This window comes from Eleginops maclovinus, chromosome 21, assembly GCF_036324505.1.
Source record: "Eleginops maclovinus isolate JMC-PN-2008 ecotype Puerto Natales chromosome 21, JC_Emac_rtc_rv5, whole genome shotgun sequence".
Taxonomy (NCBI): Eukaryota; Metazoa; Chordata; class Actinopteri; order Perciformes; family Eleginopidae; genus Eleginops; species Eleginops maclovinus.
This window is the reverse complement of record NC_086369.1, coordinates 1,557,339-1,581,429: the sequence shown is the minus strand read 5'-3', so window position 1 is coordinate 1,581,429 and position 24,091 is coordinate 1,557,339. Positions and strand designations below refer to the sequence as shown.

General features: G+C 44.9%; 1 long non-coding RNA gene across 1 annotated transcript in view; it reads right to left on the bottom strand.

Moving 5' to 3' along the window:
* Positions 1–16,267: 16,267 nt before the first annotated feature.
* Positions 16,268–24,091, bottom strand: part of LOC134884194 (uncharacterized) — a 161,952-nt gene continuing 154,128 nt past the window's right edge. The window contains exon 3 of the long non-coding RNA XR_010168382.1: positions 16,268–16,400. This is a non-coding gene — a long non-coding RNA (uncharacterized LOC134884194). The remainder of the gene's footprint in view (positions 16,401–24,091) is intronic.

The window sequence follows — 24,091 nt, the reverse complement described above, 5'->3', positions numbered from 1 at the left end:
GGCTTCCTCTCTCTGGGGCTCCAGCATGGGGCCAGACTGGTGGCTGTTAGCTGGAGATGGATGACTTCTCATCCTGCCTCTTCCGACAAGTAGAGAACACGGGCACAAAACAACACAGAGAGGCTGAGCATGCAGCCAGGGGAAACACACGTACACAGTGGACAGTGCACTCTGAGAAAGGGCAAAAAAACAATGAGATGAATCAGCTTCAGGATTAAGAAACTGCATTCACTAAGGTGTCAGCTCCTTGGGTTGAATATAACAGCAATGCAACGCATAAGATACAGGGGTTACAATGAGATATATTAGCATATATTAATACACTATTAGCAAGGAGGTAAATCGCAGTTTTACAGGGAAAGTGCTAAAAAAATGTCTTGTTTTCTAAACAAAATCTGAGAAAATATTTGACTACTGCCAAAATTACATTGCACATTTTGGAGTTGATTCTAGTGATTGAAAATGAATTGTGGGTAAAGAAAGTGCACTAGCCTTTAATGATGTTAGCTTGTCTATAGTGGGGTAAGGGAGGGTCCAAGAACAAACCTAAAGTTAACTCATTTACAAATATGTTCCAATGTATTTCAGTCTCTGTGTATGAAGGGATATTTAAATGTTTGGGGTAAACCTGCAGAAGAAAAAGGATGTTGCATGTATTATGCACTCTACCCCTCTGACTGATTACAACTTCAGAAATGAAGCTTGTGCACATTTAGAAAAAGAAGTCAACACATTGTGCTCGGTCCATGTGTGAGACCACGTGAGTTACCGCGACTCCATCTACACGGCCCAAGAATGGAGGTCACCCTCAAAGCCAGTACAAAGAGCGGGCTGATCCTGCGGTGTTGACTTTAACATAACGTCCCGCCTCCCCCTGCGCGGTGTTCAGAGAGGCCTGAACAATGTATCTAAAGTGAAGTTCTCCCAGCAGGTGGAGGTTCAAACGGGTCCCAGACCAGAGGCACCTCGGGAGGGATCGGATGGCTGCTGCCTTAAGGCCTGGCCATAGTTTGACCCGCACTAAAAAACAGGCCTGTTCCACACCATTGCTGCGCTCCCCCCGCTAGAACAACACCGAGGGAAAGTGTGCGTCAATACACGCATGGGCTCGGGTGTAATGATGTGTGTGTGTGGCTGAGAGTGGTGAAAGAAGGGCATGTAAAAGGTGTGTGTGCACCTGAAAACACTGACCCAGAGTTGGGTAAACACACAAATGACCACCTCGTGGGCTTCCTGCTTTGAACTGCTGTGACGTGCAACTGAATGAGTCAGTGCACAAACACATGACCTGTGTGTGTGTGTGTGTGTGTGTGTGTGTGTGTGTGTGTGTGTGTGTGTGTGTGTGTGTGTGTGTGTGTGTGTGTGTGTGTGTGTGTGTGTGTGTGTGTGTGTGTGAAGCATTCTTCATGTGAGGTCAAATGTGTTATAGATATACATGAAAGCACAATGGGAAAGTCAGTAAAGTTTACTATATGAGAAGTTATCCAAACTTCCATTAGTGCGGCTCAGGAGGCATATCTCTTTTCCATATGCCTTGATTCCTCAAATTGCACTTAGCCTGAACACAAGGTATCTATAAAGCGCTGCATATAGGTCAGACATGCGATAGGGCAGGGACTAGTGAACATCTTAACGGCCGTTGATGGCCACCAGCTGCTAGGCCCCGCCCTTTGGTCATTGACTGATGGGCCAAACTTGACCTTCTCTCTGAGCAACGAGGGGTACGGGGCTGGGGGATTGAAAACATCCTCTCGGAGTGATGGCTGTTTCAGCGGCTGGAGACATGAGGAACATGGCCTGCCAGTCACACAGTCTCGGAGCTATCAGGAAGAGCCAGCAGTGGCATGCCAGACATGTCACCCATGCGCCAGGCAGCCTTCTGAGGCCAAGCTGAGCCAGCAGGACGCCGCGGCTCCACTAACGTCACCTGATAGAGTTAACAGAGAGGTGGAGGCAACGAGGGGTTTAAAATAATACAGCAATACTACGTTCTGTCCTGGAGCCGACTGCAGAAACTCAAAGTGGTATTACTGTGGGTTCTGCTCCTTGGATCGTTTCCAAGTTTCAGCAAGACATCTGCTCTATTGACAGGAATGCCATAGCCTGGCGACTGACAAAAAGAGAAAATATGCACACTGTATGTCTGTGTGCAGAGAAACAGGATATTATTAGCGCATTATGCTACATTACTACACGAGTTAAACATGGACTCAAAAATATCGTTCCCACTGCATGGATTTCTATAAGGGTCCAGTGTGTAAAATGGTTTTAGGAAAAGCTTGAAAAAGGGAAAGGAGGGGCAGAGGGAAAGCGGGAGACAACAGTGAAAGTGCCTTTGATTGTAATTGACAAAAAGCCCATTTTGGGGGCTATGGGGGTGGGTTATATGTGGGTTGGATGTTTGATTTGCCGTTGATTTGCAGAGTCCCGCAATTTAAAATCAGCAACTCTTAAATGCTTTGATTTTTCTTTTTTTGTGGGGAGTCATTAGTCTGAGACAGAACAAACATGCATCTAAAAATACCTTTCTCTGGAACTTCATATGTAGTCAGAACCATGTACGGCTCGTTTGAAGGATGAACCATGTGTGGGAAAGTGAGCTGATTACAGGGAGTCTAATTCTAGCCAAGCTTTTCTGTGTTTCCAGGCGATAATGAGCAGCTCAGTGGGTCAGACTGGTGGTGACCGAGCAGGAAAAGTGACATGTGAAAGTGTCAGAGGCAGATTTCTCTGGGTGAAGAGGCAGGTATGACACGGCGCAATGAGAGCAGCTATGTGTGTCTCGGGGATCGGGTTGAGTTAGCCACATGTAATGTTAAAGGGGACATCTCCTGATAGTCATGCTTGAGAAACGGCAGGAGAAAATGATGTGCGCCCAGGTGGTCAAATGCTCTTTTTGTCTCTCAGCAGACAACCAGTGCTGCTTTTATTGCTGTTCATCACTTTAAAAGGAGGACCCATGGCGGGTGTTTACGGTTCCTCGCTTCCCCTCCCGTCCTGCATGCCTACAAACGAGCAGGGGCTTTTTGTTTGAGGAGGTGAAAACTTGTAAGAGCTTATGGTATATGGCGTGAATATACGGCGTGTGAGTAATAAACCATACATCCATTCACGTCGAGCTGCTTGGAGTCCAGACGACTCCACATGCCTCTCATGGAGACCCCATATGGGCACCCAATTTAATTTATACAATGACAGAAAAGAACACTCAATTTATTTGATGCCATATTATACGTATGCAATGGTGGTCCTATTGGGCCCAGGCTGGAACATATTGTTGCCAGTCATTAGGCCCAGATTAATACTTACATAGATACACATAAAGCCCACCATAACGGCATTGGGTTGGCATCCATAAATTGTGGAGATATAGTGCCGGCAGATAGGAGGCATATGGCCATGGTAGGACACTGCTCCTTGTAATTGAGCAGCAGAGCAAGCAGTCCATAAAGATGCCAAGACATAGTTAAATATTTATGTAGATGAATGGAGTAATAAATAAATGGTTAAATGAATAATGGCTCGACTAACGTGATCGCAATAGATCAGTCATGTTTTATTCAGCATCTCTAAGCCGTGGCGGAGGAAAGAGGACGTTACTTTAATGAGTCGTTTGTTTAAATTGCCTCTAAGTTAAAGCAAGGAGTCGCTATTTTGACAGAAGTGCATTATTAAAGTTGTGCAAAGTTGGTGATTTCAGGTTTGAATCACACGTCTATACAATAAAAGACTCTGGTTGAGTTGTAAAGCCTGAGTTAATCAGGACGGCTTCTTATTGTAATATTCCTCTACATAACAAACCCATTTCCTCCCTTTATAGCCGGATGAAAGTCGCCCTGTGCTTTTCTTCTGTGTGTCTCTGGACTCCCCACTGAGCTTGACCAGATTGCTGTTCAGGCGCGCCCTCTACAGGCTGAACGTGGAACTGAGTGTCCACGGGCAAGCACACATCCTGACTATCAAAAGACACTGGTAATTTTAACGAGAAAACATTTGCTTAATAAGTTTTCTAACAAAACGTGCTCAGAGTTGTTCCTGCTTCATGCTCCGAGCCTTTCACACACTAAAGCTGTCAGCAGCACACACACTTCCCACTGTGAAGTCAGCACCACAGCAGACATGAAGCTGTCCACAGCATGCCATCAGGATTCACTCTTTGTCCTTCAGACTCGTCCCTCTGCTGCCCATGTCTGAAAGAGAATCTGCTATTGTACCGTCACAAACACTGCGTCTTATAGGAAGGGATCCACGGGAACTCAGAGTCACGGTGAAGGAAAACATGTGTGTGTATTTATTTTGATGTCATTCTATAATGAATAGTAATTTAATGATGGTGTGTTGATCTCCCTGGGGCCCACTTCAACAACTTTCCTTAACACAAAACATAATTATGAGTTTATTTGCAGAAAAGGCAGTTTTTTAGGACACATTTGGTTCAAGAAAGATGAAAAACTCAGCGTGATTTCATGATTTGCCTGCAAAAACTGCGTGACATTTTGGTGGAGGAACTCATTTTCAGGGGGTTGTTGTCTGTCCTTGTTTGCCTGTGTGTTGCCGAGTGTGTGTACGGCCGAGTGTGTGTATGCGTCTAGCCTTTGAAGGCGATGTCTTCCCCTGTGTGTCTTTATTGTGGGGCAGCTGAGGCCCTGCCTGTAGCTCCGTCCAGCACCCAGACACCAGCTGCATCCACTGCCGCCTTTTGATGTCCGACGCTGCCCAGTCCCTGACCGGAGACACTGTGCATCCACCAACCATCTTCAGGAGAAAAATGAAAAAAGCCAGAAACAACTCACTCCTATTTCTATGTTTTTATTATCTAACGGGAGAGGAGAATTTGTTTGATATCTGTGGACAAAAAACAAGCTGTTCGGGTCCGGGCACTCTGGGGTGTCTGACTGATTGACTGCATGGGCAAAGTTCCCAGGGTCTGTCTTTGTGTCCGACTGCTTTTCAAACAGCCCCGGGCTTGAGAGAGTTTTGCCTCGGGCAGAAAAATGATAAATTAGAATTACATTTTACCAAATCAAGAGTGTCTAGGTTTGGGACTAGAAAGGTGCAAGAATGAAACGGAGGAAGCCTTTTATCGTGCGGAATCAAAGCACAATGGTGTTGACGGCAGTGTGTTGGTCCTTTGGAAGAGTAATCATATGAATATGCAAAATAAAAAATAGACAGGGCTTCCCGCTGCTGTGTTGATGCAATTGATAGGACACTTTTGAATTTGATTTGGTTTGTAGTTTACATTTTAGCATCGAGACGCACAACCTGAGACTGGCTCTTGATCATGAGCAGTTAGTCTGCTCAGTGAACAATAACACGGGCGCATGTGGACATGTATTTTTCTAATTGATTTAAAGCTTTCTCAATGAAGAGTTAAGCATGAAATCACAGAACAGAACAGACGTAAAAGGCCATTTGTTGTCCCTGCAATGCCCTTTCTAGAGTCTCTAACTTGTGCAGACCACTTCCTATCCTTAAAGTATAGTCTGTCCTTCAAGACAAGGTGAGCACAGAGCTGTCCAGCCGGTGATGAGTGGAGCAGAGGGGCACACATCAAAGATACGGCCTCCTAAGAGTACCAGAAAGGAACAAAGAAAGGTGAAGCAGTCCGTATTGATCCTATTATCCTTTCATAACGGACATTGTTTGTATGAAAATGCCTCAGAAATGCACCAGGTGTAACGACATGTCCATCACCGTAGCGTAGACACATGATACATCCACAAGAACCGGCAGATAGTGGCTCGCTTCACGACCGGTGTTAGCCTTAAAGCCCTTGCACAAGCAACTCACAACAGCCTAATGGTCTTTATCATAAATATCAGTGCTGCAAAGGTTATAGTTAGATAGATATGTCCCTGTGCCCCATTTAGTTGCAGAGCAGACACTGTTGACTGATGCTGCTTTCAAACAGCTGGAAGCACATTGAGAGAGGAGGCTTAGAGCTAAATAACAAGTAGGTTACTCTCATCTTAATGCAGGTGAAATATCTACTCTTGTGTAAAGGTTATCTCAATATAACTTCTACGATGTTCTCTCAAATCTCAGCAACCTCCTCCGTTAGGCAAATGGAAGACTTTGCCATTTCACAATAGCATGACTTAGAAAGCAGTGTGCATCAACACACAACCCTCACACTGCTGCACACACACTATTAGAGTGTTGACTGATAGTTTACCGGACTGAATTATAATCACAGGATAATATCTATTGAGCGTCATTGATTTGCTATTAGAGGACTAGTTTAACGTTGATTTATAGCAGTCGAGCTGTCCAGTCCGAGGCCATAAAGGGATCATTGACAAGCAGCAATAGCCCCTCCTAACATGCCCCTAAGGTCCCCTTCAGCACCGGATCGATACCTGACCTCTGCAGCCATTATTTACTGGAAATAGCATTGCAGCTTTTCCAGAAAATGATGCACAGTATCCGTCAGAGCGCAAACAGGGAATCATTGTTCTTAACCTTGAGCCAATAGGCTTAAATAAACTGGAAGCAGGAATAAAAGCAGGAGTAGAACTGTAAGTCTTTACTGTCTGGTGGAGTAGCGGTTAAGTTATTGTAATTGCAATGTCTTACATTCTGGAAGTAGGCCTTTGTTTTGTGTTATTGGCCATCTCTCTCTCTGCTGTCTACTTTTAAAAGAAGTCAAACATGTCCAAAAATTCATAAAGAATGACAGAAAACTGCAGATCCATCCCAGATAAACACACTTTACTATCACATGTGTAGTTAATGCCTCTCCTGGGACATGTCTCCATGCTTTCATGTTTAAAAGGCTCTTTATTTTTCTCAGACTGCCTGTGCTGCAGCACCTCTTTTCACCCTCTGTCTGAAACCAGAGCCCAGCCTGCTCTGATTGGTCAGCTGGCCGGCTCTGTTGTGGTTTTTGCAGACCATTGACATGCACAAAACCCCACAGAACACACTACAGGAAAGAGAGATCCCCAGTAATAGCCCAGACCTGTTTGCAGTAGTTCACACAGATGCCTCGGTATCTAAGCCGGTTGAGTGCACTCGGTTACAGGAGCCGCAGTGGCTGCCCATTAGGGAGGACCTGGGGGGACAGAGTATCTCTCACAGAGTGACCTTTACTATGAAAAGAGCCTGCGGGTCATTGCATGTGACACAAATGTATTAGGCTGATTAGGGCTGCGGCCTGAGCGAGGGCTGCAGGTGTCCAGCAGCGTGACACCAGACTCGCTCTCTGTCCGAATTAAGAGTAAATGACGGAGGCCTGCATGTGACCTTTTTATTTGGAAGGGGAAGGGACTTTACTCCCCATCCACGGTGAGGAAATTCTTTGGGTGGAGCACTGTTTGTTTAACCCTCCTGTAGTGCTAGTTTCTCCTCTTACTTTGGTCTCACTGGTCAGATTTGACCGGGCTGTGCTCCCACATTAACACAAACACCACATTATATTCAGACCACATTTAAGCTGTTAACAATGTCTCAGACTACTGTATTACATGAATATCTGCAGTGAATATCCAACGAATAGAGCCTGGAAATGTATTCTAACATTAATGAACATAGGGTTACCATTTCGAGGTCATTTTTGGCCTGGCAACATCATAACAAGTTGACTAAACCACTCAGAATTCAAAGACAGTGGTGTATTTTATATGCTCAAATGCCTACTGTGGAGCATATCATAAGGCCTTGAAGCAATCACATGCACTTGATGTTGATCTGGAAGAGGATTTTCTGTGTAATGCAAGCTTCAAACTTTCCTAAAAGCTGCACACGCATATGTCTGCATGCGGTGTGCGTCCGTCGGTCAAAGGAATCCACTCGGACAGGTGGTGTGGGTGAGTAATCTATTAGAAGGATACAGAATCCCTTCCTCAGCAGTGCACAGTTTGACTGCACTCGGCTAGACCTTGACGGGCCCCAGAGCCAGGGGCCTGTCAAGCCGGGAGGCAGAGTGATGGAGAGCCCCCACCATGGTGCACTGGACCCTGGCTCTAACCCACGCACTGCCACTGAGGCCGCACACTCAGGGGCCCACGGTCACTGCAACAGGATCCAGATGTAGTGTGCAGGTACCCCCACATGTTCCTCTCACTGAGGGAATGCGCCAACAACGGGTCGCCGCAGATTGAGATATTTCCTGCCAGTCTCCTGCCTGTTCGTCTCCGGGGCTCAGATATTTCCATTATGGAAGGGAAATTCACTCAAATCCTTAAACCTTGTCAGCCAATGACATGCAGTCCCTGAGGACGCCGGGCTTTAACTCTGAGGGACATTAATGAAAAGGCAAGGCGCTCCCTGAAGACCCCGCACCGTAACGGCTGAGAGACGGAGAGTCTGACTAGGGGAGTTGAGAGAAAGCTGCATCCTCACAGGACAGTTTTCTCTGTGACCTGTCTTTACCGGTATTATTATTGATGTATTATTTGAATCAGCTTCATCTGCAATGACTGAGAGCAGGTCTTACACGCAAAGACGGACATTTTTGGGAGACACAAAACTGCTGATCTGTCAGGAACCAGAATCCAAACGACACAATAACTAGTATTTCTGCAGACAGACTGACAGCAAACCAATGCACTTCCTGTAGTTAGCAAAAGAAACGATCACTAATGATTAAACATGTCTGAGCCAGCACGACGCGCCTCTGTGTGTGTGTTTTCCCGCCCCTGTGCACATACAGTGTGTGTACATACCGGAGTTATGTGAAATACCTGCCTAATACAGTCAATGATTTCAAATTAGCAATAAGCCGCCGCCACGGCGAACACGAAGCTGCGTCTTATTATGAATCCGATCTCACAGGACTTATTAAAGCAGAAGGAGAGAAGAGAAGACTCCACTAATTGGTGCAATGATTTTTTTTAAATAAGTGTGTGTGATTCCTTCTACAGCGATTGCAGTGAATAAAGACACTCTGGGTTGTTAGAAACTGAATCAATAATGCAGAGCACTGCTGTGTCTTTATTGCATATCTGGGGAGCTACCGATTCATAAAAAAACTACAGTACGTTATTGGATTTGCTTTGCCGAGGGTTTATTGAAATAAAAAAAGTGTGTTTGTAAATATGTCTGTTAATTTATATACAATAATGATTCATTAAAGGTATTAACAAGTCATTTTTACACATTACCAGTCACAGCAGTGTCTGGAAACACTCTTTTGCAGAATAAAAATGAGTAATTACCAAAGCACTGTGATGCGAAGACATGGAAACGACTTAAATATACAACACATCCAACGTATCGTGTGTGTGTGTGTGTGTGTGTGTGTGTGTGTGTGTGTGTGTGTGTGTGTGTGTGTGTGTGTGTGTGTGTGTGTGTGTGTGTGTGTGTGTGTGTGTGTGTATGTGTGTGTGTGTGTGTGAGAGAACCATGCTGGCCTGAAAATCAGTTTGTGCTGTGAAATCCCTGTCAGTGCCCAGGGCTTAGGCGTTCTGATCTGCTTGGGAAAGCTGCTTCACTAATAAACGGCATTCACCCGGAACGGTCACATTGTCTCACTGTAAAACTTCCAATTCATTTTTCATACGTCTGCGTGCAGCCGGCCCCCCGATCCCCGGCAACATTTTCCAATAAATTCAACAGCAACCGGATCAGCAGCACATCAGCTGTGTGATCCCTGCAGAAGGATTCTTTAATAGAGGAGAACGGACACTATGTTGTCATATTCCCACAGATTTGGGATGCATTTACACCAGGAAGCTGTAAAAACGGTCCATTTTTTTTTGATGACACTGCTTTTATAACCCATAGAAAGAACGGCCAAAACAACATTAGCAAAAATAGGTATGGATCAGATATTTTCTGTGGTTTTAGGAGCAAATGCATTCTTGGATATCATGCAAACAAAAACAATGGCTCATGTGGTTGCAAGGTTTTAAAGCTGTGGTTCTTCTACAATGCTTGAGGACGATATTTGGGGTTGGCTGCTAGCAAGAAGCACAAGATCTAAAGTGAAAATAGTTCCAATTTATATTTACTGGAGCTTTTTAGTTGTTAAAACACAGATTTCCCTCACTTTTGAAGCCACTAGGCCAACAGTTTTCCTATAATTCAAGTCTCAAAATGCCGTTCTCATTACACTATGAGTCTGTTTGCAGATATTCCCTAAATATTGGACTGTTCCTTTAAACCCCTCGGGCTTCAAACCCCACATATTTTAAGAGATTTCACCGTGAGATATTTGTACAGCTGCATACTGACGGTTCCATAAGTTAACCAGCCGCCATCAAAATATCATTAACAGTAATTGAAAGTCGCTGTGGATCCCTGCCCTCTAGGTGTGAGGGCCGTCAGAGTTAGTTATGTAAAGGAGGACATGATGACACTGGATGATGTGTGTGTGTGTGTGTGTGTGTGTGTGTGTGTGTGTGTGTGTGTGTGTGTGTGTGTGTGTGTGTGTGTGTGTGTGTGTGTGTGTGTGGAAGGTGAGCGTGGGTCGGTAGCTTGGACAGTTCGCGACCCAGCGGGGACGTTGGCGCTCCGGCTGAGTAGGTAATGATATCAGATGCCACGCTCCACAACAACAGGTGCCTTGGCACTGCCACCTTCTACCTCCACGCTGCGTCAATGACATCAACACCGAGCCACCGGTTAATTATAGATCAGCACTCGCCTGCTCTTCACTGTTCAGCCATGAGAGCATCACAAGGATATAGATGGAGGGTGGGGGGGATACTGTAGACGCAGGCTGACAGCACAAGTTGACTTTTTATTTTCCCCACTGTGACCTTTTTCTGTTTGTGTCACAATGTCCTGCAGCCACAGACACTCACATCCCAGTATAACAACCATCCTACCAATGCTACTGTGAGCTAACTAAGGAGGGAGCTAAAGGGTTAACAGTGTTCCTGCACTGCTAAGAAACATTATGGAGTTTTTCCGTGGAGGTGCGATATAATGATCTAAGGTTGCTTACAGCAGAAAAACATCACGTGAAAAAATGGGGTGATTTCATCCAAGCCTGGCGAGTTACTTTAGCACATCAGGACTTGTTATCGAGACAAAAATCCTAAATAAAGCAGCTGTGCAATGACACTGAGACCTGCTTCCACAACCAAGAGTTACCAGCACGCTCGCAGGTAAACAGACCCAACCATTGGACTTCTGACAAGGTAAAAAACACATGATATCCTAATTATAGCGTGTTGTTTTCACGGCCATATGTGCAAAATGTGAACCAAGGTAGCATGCAATAGAAAAGCATCCCGTGGCAGAGGAGATACTACAACACCCGGCTTATACTACCCTAAAGAAACCATTCATCAGCACCCACACACACCACACAGACACACACACTGTAATTTCAATCAACTTAAAGGCAGTGGAAATAAACTTTCTCACTATTGCACCCACGCAGAAAATGTGTTTGCATGTTCGTCTGCTAATAAAGCCTGTTTTCCTCTCACTACCCCCTCCTTTTTTCCATGAAGGACACATGATTTTCGGTGTTGTCTTATGCCTCATATGCTCAGATCCCTGTGAGTGATTCGGTGGCAGCGCTCAGCTCCGGGGTGGAGATTGGGAGCAGATTTAGGTGCAGCATTTGGATGACCATATGGAACTCTTTGTGGCGCCAAGAGACCATGCAGCTCGGAAACCTGATCACCATCTCCCTTGGTGACAGCTGGAGCCTTTACACCATCAGAACATTTGTAGACTTCTAATTTGTCATAACCACCTCCTGTGGCAGAGAAATATGCTCCAGAAATTAGGTAAGCAAAAGTTTGGAATTTTCTGGGACGGAGAGAGATTTATTCGGGAGCGGCGCCAAGGGAGAGAGCGGAGAGACGGGTAGGCGGGGATGTGTCGGCACAAGCAGGGTTGGGTAGTATATAAGAACTGTACTACAGACTCATTTTGAGGTACAAGTACATATGTGAATGCAGTACTTCTAAGAGAGTATTTCTACACTGCAGTATTATTACTTGTACTTCTGAATACTTCTTCCACTTCTGAGCACCATTCCCCTTCTCTGACCTGAAGTGTTGAAATTATAGATCTGTTGTCACCGCACAGGACAAGAGAAAAGCAGTATATAGCATAGTATGTTTTGCAAATATACGTTGACCTCTGCCACGTGTCTGGCCCTCTCAGAACCCCCTCCCCTCTCAGCGTCCTCTGGAGGTACGAGAGGGGCCATCCTGTCCAGTCAGACTATCACAAGTGTGTGTATGAGTGTGTTTCTGTGTCCGTGTGTGCAGGTCATGTTCATGTACCTCTGCACCCGGTGGTTGCCAGTCAAGCACAAGATCCCCCCCCCCCCTCGAAGCCCCTGAAGAGGCTGCTAGCTTGTCAGTAAATATATCCCATTAATATTTCATGCGGCTGTTTTCTTTTTATTTGTGGCTTTCTCTCTGTGTACCTTGTTGTTTCCCCCCCCATTTGTCTGAATGGACCATGTACCTTATGCTCATCAACCAGAAAATACCCCCCCGCCCCACCCCCCTTCTGCCTCCATCTCCAGTGTGTAAAGTGTTTTCCGCCTGAAGGCACAATCCTCTTGTCATTGTTGTACACTCAGAGCCTTGTTGTGCTGTGATGTAATTGTTTTGCTCGGAGACCTTTCACCGTGTGCGTGCCGGAAACAAAGGAAGGAATCATGATCTGTGCGACCGTCTGAAGCCTCTACACTCGCAGAGAGAGCGCCTAAAGCATGACTCTTTAACAAAGGCGCACAGTAACAGAGTACTAGTTACTCGCGGATTAGACGTCCAATTGGCGGAAGTAAACGCACATTCTCTTACAATCTGGGAAAAGCGGAGCGTTTCTAAGGGAGGAGTAAGTGTTGTTTGGTTGCAGGGTGGTGATGCTCTCTAATGCTGATGGTTAACCCTCTGCAGGCAGTCAAACAATTCTCAGGTGGGCCGTCCCGGAGCACTAGCATGAGTTAAGTGGATACGGGTTTGAGATTTTTGTTAAGTGACCACACAGAGCAGGCCGCTGGTGTAGCGTGACATCACTCCGCTGCTAAGTGTTCTTTGGTGGATTACAGCCACCCTTTGGCAGGTGTCTGACAAAAGCAGAATGGGGGCCATCAAAAGCACGAGTGATAGATTCTGTTTCTGTTAATTTGGTTCAAGCTGGCTCCTCCTCGGGGAGAACAGCAGAGAGAGAGAGAGAGAGAGAGAGAGAGAGAGAGAGAGAGAGAGAGAGAGAGAGAGAGAGAGAGAGAGAGAGAGAGAGAGATGTCCAATTGGGCATCTGGGATGGTTTCTAAAGATAATAGACGGGAAGCCAGGCGTTAGGAAGCATTAAATGGAAGCTGTGGGGTGGAGGTTGGTGCACAGTGAGTGTAATGGAACTGTTCCACACAAAGGCCCATTACTGCACATCTGTAAGGTACAACTGCACCAAAGAGACTTTTGTGTGAGAAACTATATTTTTCTCTTCAAATCTATGGAAACAAAGAGGATGCATTGATGCAACACACTGGATATACAGAACAAATTAAGTCAATTCTATCAGTCCTGGTGGATAACTGTCCTCATGGTATCTTACATATTACACACAGCGAGGTATACAGATACACACTGAAGTACCAGACATATCACATGACCAGCTCTGAAACACCTCCTAAAAAGTGCAGGATTTATCTGGATAAGCTGTCCAAATGTGAAGGATATAATGTCCTAACAAATGTCTCAATATGTCACCTAAATGTAGTTGAAATGTAAACAGCTTCTATGTAACGTTACAAACCTAACATCTTCCGCTACTCTGAGTAAGAGAGAGTTTTGTTGCGTCTCTACCAAAGTGTTTTCCTGCTTTGTAGCACCAGGTAATGATTGAAAGCGCTCTGACCCCGAGTGAGGCAGTAAGCTGTGATTTCTTGGTTTTTGTTCACTGGTTTCTGAATAAAACCTGTCCAACAGCCACCAACCTTTAGCCATTCCCCCGAAAAGAAAAAGGAAATATTGTTTCATGTGAGCGGCCAGGCACAAAAGTCAGGCTGAGAGCAGAGCAGAGAATAAAGGCCTGGCTTTAGAAAGGCTTCAGTGGCAGCTAGCTGGACTGTAACTTAGATATGTAGTTTGGAGAGCGAGGCAGAGAGGGCTATGGATTTTAATCCGTCAGTCGATAAAGGTCAGTGCTCGAAAGGGCTTTATTCCTCAGCTCCACATCAAAGTGTAAATCCGCTGATTGCAGGCCCTGAAAGGAAAGACAACAAGGCTCCGTTTGTGGTGTGTTTCTATGGCTCAGTGTGTGTAAGACCCCGCGTGCGTGGACCCATAATACAGGGGGTTTCTATCAGGGGCCCCCTAGATCAATGGGCCGCATGACCTTTGCATTGTGCGGCCGGCTTGGCCCGTGATGTCATGCCATCTATCCGGTGCTCCACTTAAAGGGGCCAAAGAAAAGCGAGGCGCAGTCCCACACCTTCCTCCCACTGAGCCACAGAAAAGACGGCATGAAAGGCATCGTCTGCAAATGTGTCCACCTGAAACCGGATTTATTCCCCTCAGAAACACACCTCCACAGATCAGGCAGCAGTCTGAACAGTGTGTGTTAACTAGAGCTGGTTAAATACTGTACGAACTGCTGAATCAGCATCTGACAGAAGTGATTCAGACGAGCCCGGCCACTTCTGGAGCATTGATCTATTGAAATGAAACATGGTGCGACAGAGAGTCCGGGCCCACAGACAAGAGAAGCCCTCTCATTGTTCCCTGCTGAAAGGTCCTCTTTATGGAGAGGAGAGACGATGGCAGCTGGTAGGTTCTTCCCTCTATAGAAGATAGAGCACTTTCACAGAGTTGTGGAGTGCGTTTGAATGGAAATCTAAAGAGGTAGGCGTGAACCATTTGTTTTGCCATGTTTGTGTTTGCTGTCAACATGTCTGTCTGTGTTGTGGGGCGGCCTCTTTTTACTGCACAAAGTGGCCAACTCCCCCTCGATCAGACCCACCAACTCACTCCCCCCTGCAAACCCCAGACATAATCGAGGGGGAAGAATTGCCCCACAAGAGAGAGAGAGAGAGCCGGAGCCATCTTTGTCGTGGCGACAGATGTTGTAATTGCCAACTGATGGATCACTTGTCAAGGGCCGTCGTTAGGATTTTGGTGGCCATTGGAGGAGGAGACGGGGTTAAAGGAAGGGCTGGGAGAAGGTGGAAGGAGACAAGGTCACATCTAACAGCCTTTTGACTGCAGCCAGGGAGGGTAACACTGTGATTAGAGAGGAGGATGAAAGGGTATCACATCTTTCACTCAAGTAGAAGTAAATACACTCTGAATGAATTAGACTTCATTCAAAGTAAAGGGCTTTGAGATGTAGCAGTAACTGGTAAAAGTTCAATAAAACATAAAAAATACATCCTCTACGTCTACAAATCTACTCTCAGTTCTGAGTGTCGTCTCTATGTAAAAGATAGGGCCCCCCCCCCTCCCTCACAGAGGCCTCTATGGGGGCCCCCGGTCCTTGAGAGAGGCTCTATTCTCTGGTGGCGCATTCAAGGTCATTTAAGCAAGTGTCCCAGCGTCCTACAAAGTGTCACTCTGCACACCAAAGTAAATTGTCAGTTTGTTTATACGTGACATTTGATTGTGTAAAGCACCCTCCAATGCACACACACACACACACACACACACACACACACCAAAAGCTCCCCAGAGGTCAATTAGTACAGACAAGGGGCTTTTCCAAACAAAGGGTGCTAGTGGCCCAGAGCAGCCAAGGGAACCACATAATTAACAGTTATAAAGTACTTTACTCTGTTAATTTAATTAGTTAATCCTTTTATCAGTGGCTCTTTGTCGCAGGGACTCATTATGGGGCTCGTCTTCCAGTGTGAGGGCATCACGGCGGCTAATGGAGCTTCAGAAGTGATCTGATCCGCGACGGCTACAAAAGACGCTCCGAGCACCGAGACATTTCAACGCCATTACAGGAGTTTGTGGACCTGCACATTTTAACCTGGACTCTTGGGCTGCGTTGTAAGGGATGGTTCGGCCAATCAGTGCTGGAGACGACTTTTGCCATGAGAGCACGCAAGACACATCCACGGATCAAATGCACATATGATATCTCAGCGTTCTGCTCTGCGATTAAGCGGGGCTGATTGAAGTCAAACCATCATTTCATGTGCTGCCAAGTCTCATCCCTTTTGTCCCGTTTTGGAAACAGCCTCATATCTGTCTTCGCACTCTGGAAATTATTCAAATGAGCCGAGCTCTTCCGTCACATTTATTTTACAGCGCCACTTGAAGCGTTAACAATAATGTGCATGTAATCTTACGTGATGTTTCACCTCGTTTCAGGTGCAGCACTTTTGAACATCAGATCTGTTTTTGGGGGGGAAATGTTTTAACGATTAGCTCCGCCGCCGCCGCCCTCCTGTCAGTGGATCCCGGGTTCAGAGAGCTGCTCCACAGACGCCCTCCGGCCCTCGTCTCTGTGTATTTACACCGGCATTTAACTCGCACCTGAAGGTAGAAAAACACCCAGATCACAGTCACAAATATGCACGGGATATATGCACCCCCCCATTCCATATTAAAGTGGTGCACAAGGTCCTGCTGATTGCTAGAAGCCTTACAGTCACAGCATAACACCATTACAGATGAATGTGCAGGTCTGAGGGCACGTTTCAAAGCTGCTGTGTGTAAATAATCTGCTGCAACAACAAGTTATTTATAAAAAACACATCTCTATCAATAGGTCCACTGCCAACAAGTTTGCAATCAAACAAATAATCCTCATTTGACCAGATGGCTGATTGTTTTCCTGTGTAAGAAACATCACAACGTATCTCTGATTGCAATCACTGGCAGCCGTCATTAGGCAGAGCGGAGGAATCATGACGCTGGAGATGCACAAACACCTGTTAGTTATCCTTAATGCCGAGCAGGACATGTCGAGATGAAGTCTGGAGGCACGGCGCTCCAACGTGAGAGAATTAGCTGCTGGTTAATTAAACACACCTGCTGAAGAAACCCCCGGCGCCCTGCAGACCCTCGCCTCCGGGTTATCTTCCTTTCCCCTACAGCTATTGTCCACTTTCTCCAGGGTTATGTGTAAATAATACACAAAAAAATGACTCACTGTTGGTACAAGACAGAGCTCTGAATTTTTTATAAAGCACCTGAATGACACGGACATTTAAACCCTGAATGCTTCACGCTCACTTTGAGGTCAGGTCTTTAAAGTGGGGGCACGTAACGGAAGTGCTGCACTTACACTAAATATATACTAAAACATGCATTTATTTTACAATGCTTTTGATTGTACAGCTCTATATACTGGAGACCTCGCTACATGTTATTTTACGTGCAGAACTGTATGAGTTTTGGAATAAATGGACTTTTTAATCTTATTTATTAAAGAAAAACATATATTATAAACATGCAAAAAGGGGTCAAAATCAGGGGTATGCAAGGAAAGATAAAAAAACTAACACATTATAATATTAGAAAAGCATAAAGGAATACATCAATTATAAAGTAACAAAAACATCTGTATTTCAAATAAAAAGAATGATTTAATAAGATAATAAAACCTTATTCTTAATATCTGTGCTAATATAATAAGTGGCGCCATTTTGCTTTAACTTTGGTTTGCATTCGTCAACAAATGTTTAATAAATGAAGATAACTGCATAAAAAACGATATCTGTAAATGTAACACTGTTACTGAATAAACTGCATTATATAGTTTATAGATGTAGTTAAAAGCGGCCCTAGCATAGCCAATGCATCAGGAATCATTTACAAACACTAATACAATAATTACGGGGCCAAAAACACTTTGATGTTTCATATTTTAAAGACTTTTTGCTGAGAAATGCAAATTCAGGGCCTTTAAATAATTCACTTTATGAAACCAGAGGATATGAACAGCTTTTAAACCTCTGGATCTTTCTGTTTGTTACATTTATTACCTGTAAATATTTTTTATAATTGCTAATCCAACCAAAACTCAAACTGTCCAAGACAATGCGAGCCAGCCCCCGGACTCCAGGCTATAGGAACAAGTTTACTAACTCCCCCCTCCATGCACAAATGTCTCCCCTATAATTCCTGGCAGTCTTTGATGGGGATTTGTGCCCAAATGGAAATGCATGTGAAATGAGCAGCCCTCTGCGGCCCCCACAGTGTGCAAAGATGGCATACAGCAATAATCTTAAAAAATGTAATTAAACACAGATAAGATTAATACAATCAGGGAGAGATGATTGAAAGATGCTGTTGTTGTGTAGGAGGGTGGCGAGGCCCCCGGGCCCCTGGGCCCCAAAACGAGGCGGCTAGCTGTGGGGAAGGGGGCCCTTCGCACTGGGATTAGCTCAGCCAGGTGGGGGAGCTCCGTGGTTGGAGCATTTAAATTAGCGGTGAGATGACAACCCCCATTAGGAGGGATTAAAGGCCTGCTGGCAGCCGGAGACGCACTGGCACTGGCAGGGGCATCCGTCACAGAACCCAAGACGCCGGGCACAAGTCAGTCACTGACAGCCCCCCCCCCACAACCACATATGATGCTGTAATGCAATTTCACAAAATGTATATTAACTTTAATCGACTTAAATCTGTTATAGCTTTTTGTTATGATGCAAAAACACAGTTAGGTTATTAAGCATTATTTCAGCTGCTCTGGAGTTTGCTCTGGGCCCGTTCAGAAGTCACAATCCTCCGTAAGTGGCATCTTAATTATGCTGTCAAACTGTTTATTGCAGATGTTACATGAAGCTGAAGTTGTTTCCTGACTGGATGCTAGCTTTGTTTTGTGCCTTAAATTGACTTGAAGTGTTTTAATTGATCAGAAGTTATGTGTGACTTGGTGTTCATTATCTGGGAAAGAGGGGTAGCACCTTTTCTGTATGGAAAGTGCTATTAAGACAAAGTGGAATTGATCATCATTTGGTCCAAACAACAATACTTGTCTAACTTTTTCTCCCTGCTGCCCTTTCATGGCTGCGTCTCCAGAGCCTGACTCCACCGCCTCAAAGTTAATTCAAAGGGACAGCGCCCAGGTTCAGGGGTGAGATTGCACATAAGCCCGATCACCATGGAGGTCCCCGCGGAGAATCTGTCTGTCGGCGGGATTGTGCTAACGTCAAAAAGCTGCGCGAGGAATTACTGGCTTACTGCCACCTGACAATGGTGCTTATTGTTCCTGATGCTCTCCCAGGTTCTGGAGGCAAAACAGAAAGCAACAATCCGATTAAAACAATCTCCCTGTGTCCTGATTAACATACATCTACATGAGAATGGCCCTGTGTGGTGGAACAGTGGTAGGTGAGTCCAGCGCGCTATGTGGCGCTATGGCCAGAAGGAAACCCACAATGCATTGCACAGTTCTGCAGGAGCAGGGGGAATCTTCCCTGGCCTGCGCTGCTCGTCGTAAATGTGTCATCTCTCCCACGGAAGCTTACAAACAAGAAGTTTTAAAGCCCACCACCTGCTGGAATAAGAACTGGGATCAGTCTGGGATGAGGGGATCGTATCTCTATGCAAACTAACCGATGACAAGCCCCACAGACACAACGACGGTCCAGTACGGAGGCCAAAACCTGCCCTTTAGAAGATTTATGATGAAGTATTTCAGCGATTTTCTCCCTGTGTCTATAGCTTATTAGTGAGGTGAGGGTGGAAAACAAACAATGACAGGCACTGCAAAGGTGTCAGTAACAGCTTGAGACGGTGGAGGGGTATAAAAGCCCACGACGACAAGAGAAGGAAGTAGACAGACAACGTCAGATGTCACCGTTTGGTATTTCTGCAAAGCTCCAGAGAGAGCGGCTAGCCCGAAGCCATCGCAGCGTTTCAGACGAATGAAGTGAGGCTGTGTGAAGCTCCTGTGCCAACCTGGGCCTTCTTCGGTTCCCCTACAGTACCCGGGCTCTCCAGCGGCAACGGGAAATCAAACAATTAGCAGGAGGGAAATAAAAAGGTCCTTTTTCGCCCTCTGGCACTTGTAAACATGTTTGGGAAAATGCTGCTGTCATCATGCAAAGTTCTGTCTCCTGCTGGACGTGGCAGCGCTATCACACACACATCCGCACAGAAACTGCTCTGCCAATAAAGTACAAGATATATAATTCATACATACTTAAGGTAAAGCTGCAAGATCCTGCAAAATCAAATGGATAGATTTACGGATATGTCCTGATTTTCTGTGACACAAGTGGAATTAAAAATGTGCGTATTCAACACATGTATATTAAATAAAGAAGTGAATACACACATTTTAAAGCAATTCTCACTGTGCTAATGAATTTATATACAGCGTTTTAATCTCTTGTTGATTTTTATGTAGTCAGATAAGAACTAGAGTTACATTTTAAAGTGGAATTTTCTAATTTACGGCATTTTTATGCATGAATTTAATTGATTTCGACGTGTTTTTATTTCTTACAAATGAATAAAATGATAAAACTTTGTGGCTGAGTTGTTCGGGGTACTTATACCCGGTCCTTTGGGGTATTGGGTCTACATTTAGAGCTACATGAAGGGGCTCTAAAGCGTGGAGCGGGAACATGAGAGAGCCGTATCGCGGCAGAGTTCAGCCGGCTCTCTAAGTGGAATTCTTAACTATGGGACCCCTTCACAGCGAGGAGCGGGTGTTTACATAAAAGAGCCGGCCAAGGTCTGGGACATTGCACTCGGGACCGGGGCCATCCCAGCTCTGCGACTAAATGGAACGGGGAGAACATGGACGTTAATGTGAAAGCAGAAAACAGGGAACATGTGTTTTTCTTCCTGAGAGGAAAGTTTGCAGCCTGGTTTGTTTGAAGGGAATGAGAGGCGGTTAAATGTGATGTTTCTTATTTATATTTTCATATAAATCCATCTTAAATGCTTACTCACAGTTGTTCTAATTTAATCCAATCATGTTAAATAGTTTTTATTTATTATTCTAATGCAGTAATGAAATATGCAATCTGTAAAATGTGTCATTATTAAAATGTTACTGAGATAAGAAAGCTGCATAAAAAAATACATGTTTTTCGCTTAACTGCCATAATTAATTGCCCCAAATACAGTTATTTTGCAGGAGCCAGCTGTAAACATTATTGAAATACATGCATTTTATTCTAAATATGTTCTCTTTGTACTATAAAGCATCAATGACCTGAAAAGTCTTCATCCCACACAGAAATGACAAGCTTAAAGGGCAGAAATTACAAACTTTTAAATGACTTTGGACTTTGAGGAAGTAAATGCATATTTAATTTGTCTTCATACATTTATAGCAGATATTGGAGAATCAAAAATCCAGTCTCACATAACAGTGTGTCTGTATTAAAGTATTAAAGGCTCATTTTAAATTAAGGTAGATTACCGGCCAAATGCATACAAGGGGATTTGAATAATGCATGCGGCAGTGAGGCTGATGGATATTGGCGCTATATCCTTACAGTATGAACTAGTATTGAAGAAGGGATTACAGGGTGTATGTCCAGATACAAATGGTGAAAGTACCTCTGACTTTCTCTCCTACTAAAAGGCTTTTAGACGACCGTATCGATGGGAGCGACCGAGCTGACCTTAGATGTCCTTCTGCAGAACTGACACAGAGTTATTTGCTTTGAGGAAATAAATTATAACTTCATGATGAGGAGGGATCTGCTTTAAAACCTCAGAGTGGTGAGATGAAATCATGCTTTGTGACAGCTTCTTTATATTTGCATATGTTGATGACAATTACAAACAGTATGCTGCTATTATTACACATGTTTTAACATATGCAGCCGATGGCTAAATGCAAATATTATGTAAATGAGTCTGTTTTTAGCAGCATTAATTGCCACTATTTTCTCCAGATTTGATACCTATATTTGTGTATCGTTTCCCCCCCCTTTCTATATATAAAGCAGTGAGTGTACACACTGCACATGCAGCCGCTGGAGTCCAGTGCTGGTCTGACCTGTCCACATTTCCCCCGCCTGTCTCCGAGCCCCCAACATGCCTCTAAGTACTGCTTTACACTCAGGCACCCTCCGGGGGCTGCAGGGGCCACTTTGATAGAGATGGATGTGCTGGTGCTCTACTGCCCTCCAATGGCAGCTGCTACACACACACACACACTGAGCAACACACACACTCCTCTCTGCCAGTGCTGGGCAGTTAGCACTGAGGCTGACCAGTGAGCGGGGGCCAAAGGAGGAAGACCTCTGATCAGGAACACTAGTCCGAGCAGACGATGCCGTGCAGGAGAGGCATGTAGTGGACGGGTGGAGCATGTGATGCATGCCACTGCCCCCCCATGCATTGACTCCTCTTTCATTTACGATGCAAGCACTTTGTTGTCCTGATAAAAAAAAGTGTTTAGGAAGTATGGACGTTTTCTAACCCCCATAAGGTTCATGCAGCAGGCGAGCGGGCTTTGATTCTAGCTGCACGGTGAGGTGATAAGGCTCTGTATCACTGCAATCACAAAGCAAACACACACAGATACACACACACACACACACCCGAGCAGGAATGCACATATAGTTCATAGAGATAAATGTGGATAGTGTGCAGGGGCCCAGATGGCTCCGTCACAATGGCGGTGCAGGGCAGCCTTTGATGGGTGTGAGTGATTGATTTCAGGCTTGACTGGCTCTGATAGAGTCACCTCAGGAGGCGCCTGGCAACCGCAGGCCCACGCCGGAGCCTTTCGGCGAGAAACAAGATGGAGCTGGAATTCGCCGGATGCCCAGCAGCTTCACTCGCGTCCCCATAGAAGTCCAATGCATCCTGGGAGCTCACGACCACTGGAACTGGATGGATTTTGTCACTGGCTTCGGCTTTCAATGGCAGAGCGGTGTACAGCGGAGTAATGGTCATTCAATATGTCCCAGCATGCGACTCTGAACACAAAACATGTCTATTTTCTGATTTCTGAACTCCCCCCCCCCCCCCCTTCCTTTTATTCCTTGTAAATGCAGCCGTGAAATCAAGATAAAATCCACACATAGGGTTATGAAGTCCATGCAAATTAGTTCCAGTTTATTCTACATCCATATGGCTGTTCCTTTGTTACTTTATGCTCTGTTGAGACGCTATAATTTGCCCTGCGTGAGGATATTGAGCGATAGCTGTAATGGAATATGACTGTCATCTCGGGGTGACACTTTGAGCTCCGCCACTGTGCGGCGGCTGACTCCGCTGCGCTCGCCGGGCAGGAGGGCACCGCGTTACCCGGGACATATTTGCCCCGGAGTGATCTCAGTTACCCACCACACTAAAACATGATTTGACAATCAATTAACCGTCCCCTCGCTAAACAAGACTCCTCTACTCCCGATCCCTGGAGAAGTGCATGATGTCACCATTAGGCTAACCTCGGGTTGAAGATATATGTGTTTATTTAAAAAGAATTGCTTTTTCCATTAAACGCAGAGTCGAGATGATTGCTTCCAGGTACCGCTTATTTCCCCGAGTCTCTCTCTGACAATAACAATCTGAAAAAAAGCCCAAATGTGCCATTTTCTAATTGAAATATTTAAATGCCGCCGTTAAGGCTGGGACTGCGGAGGGTCGTGTCAAAGGTGGCTGAGAGGAATGCGCAGTAAAAAATAAAAAGGGCCAATAAAAGTGAGAAATCTGCACGGATTTGCATTTATGTTTGTATTTCTAATCAGATCGCTTTAATTGCTTTAACTAAATAAATCACACTCTGATTCACCATGGCGATAGCATTACCATGGTAATAATTACTACTGAGATGACATTGACATCAGGCAGGTACACTTTGCCTCATTAGAATAATTAACATCTTAAGAGCCACTGCTCTTTCTCCCTCACCATCCTCCATCTCTGCTTCTAATTGTGATTTTATTAGGGGAGGGATTGATGAGGCCTGTGCATAATTTACCAATTAGTTCTACGCATTTATAAAATTGCATCCTCAAATAACACGTGTCACGTTTATTTAAGATTAAAGTTTAATGCGTCCTCGTTGCGTGTGACGGAGGAATGAATCCCTCTTAGAATATTTTAGAGAAGTCTTAAAATAACTCATATTTAGTTTGTGGAGAAATGCAAGAAATTGGAGACAAATTTCAAAACATAGACACTTTTACATTTAAATGTGAGAAACTGATAAAACTATGACTATTATTGTGTACAGTACGTGCTACACCAAAATAAAATCAATAGTTCAACGTATCTGTACTACAAAGACTACAGCATCT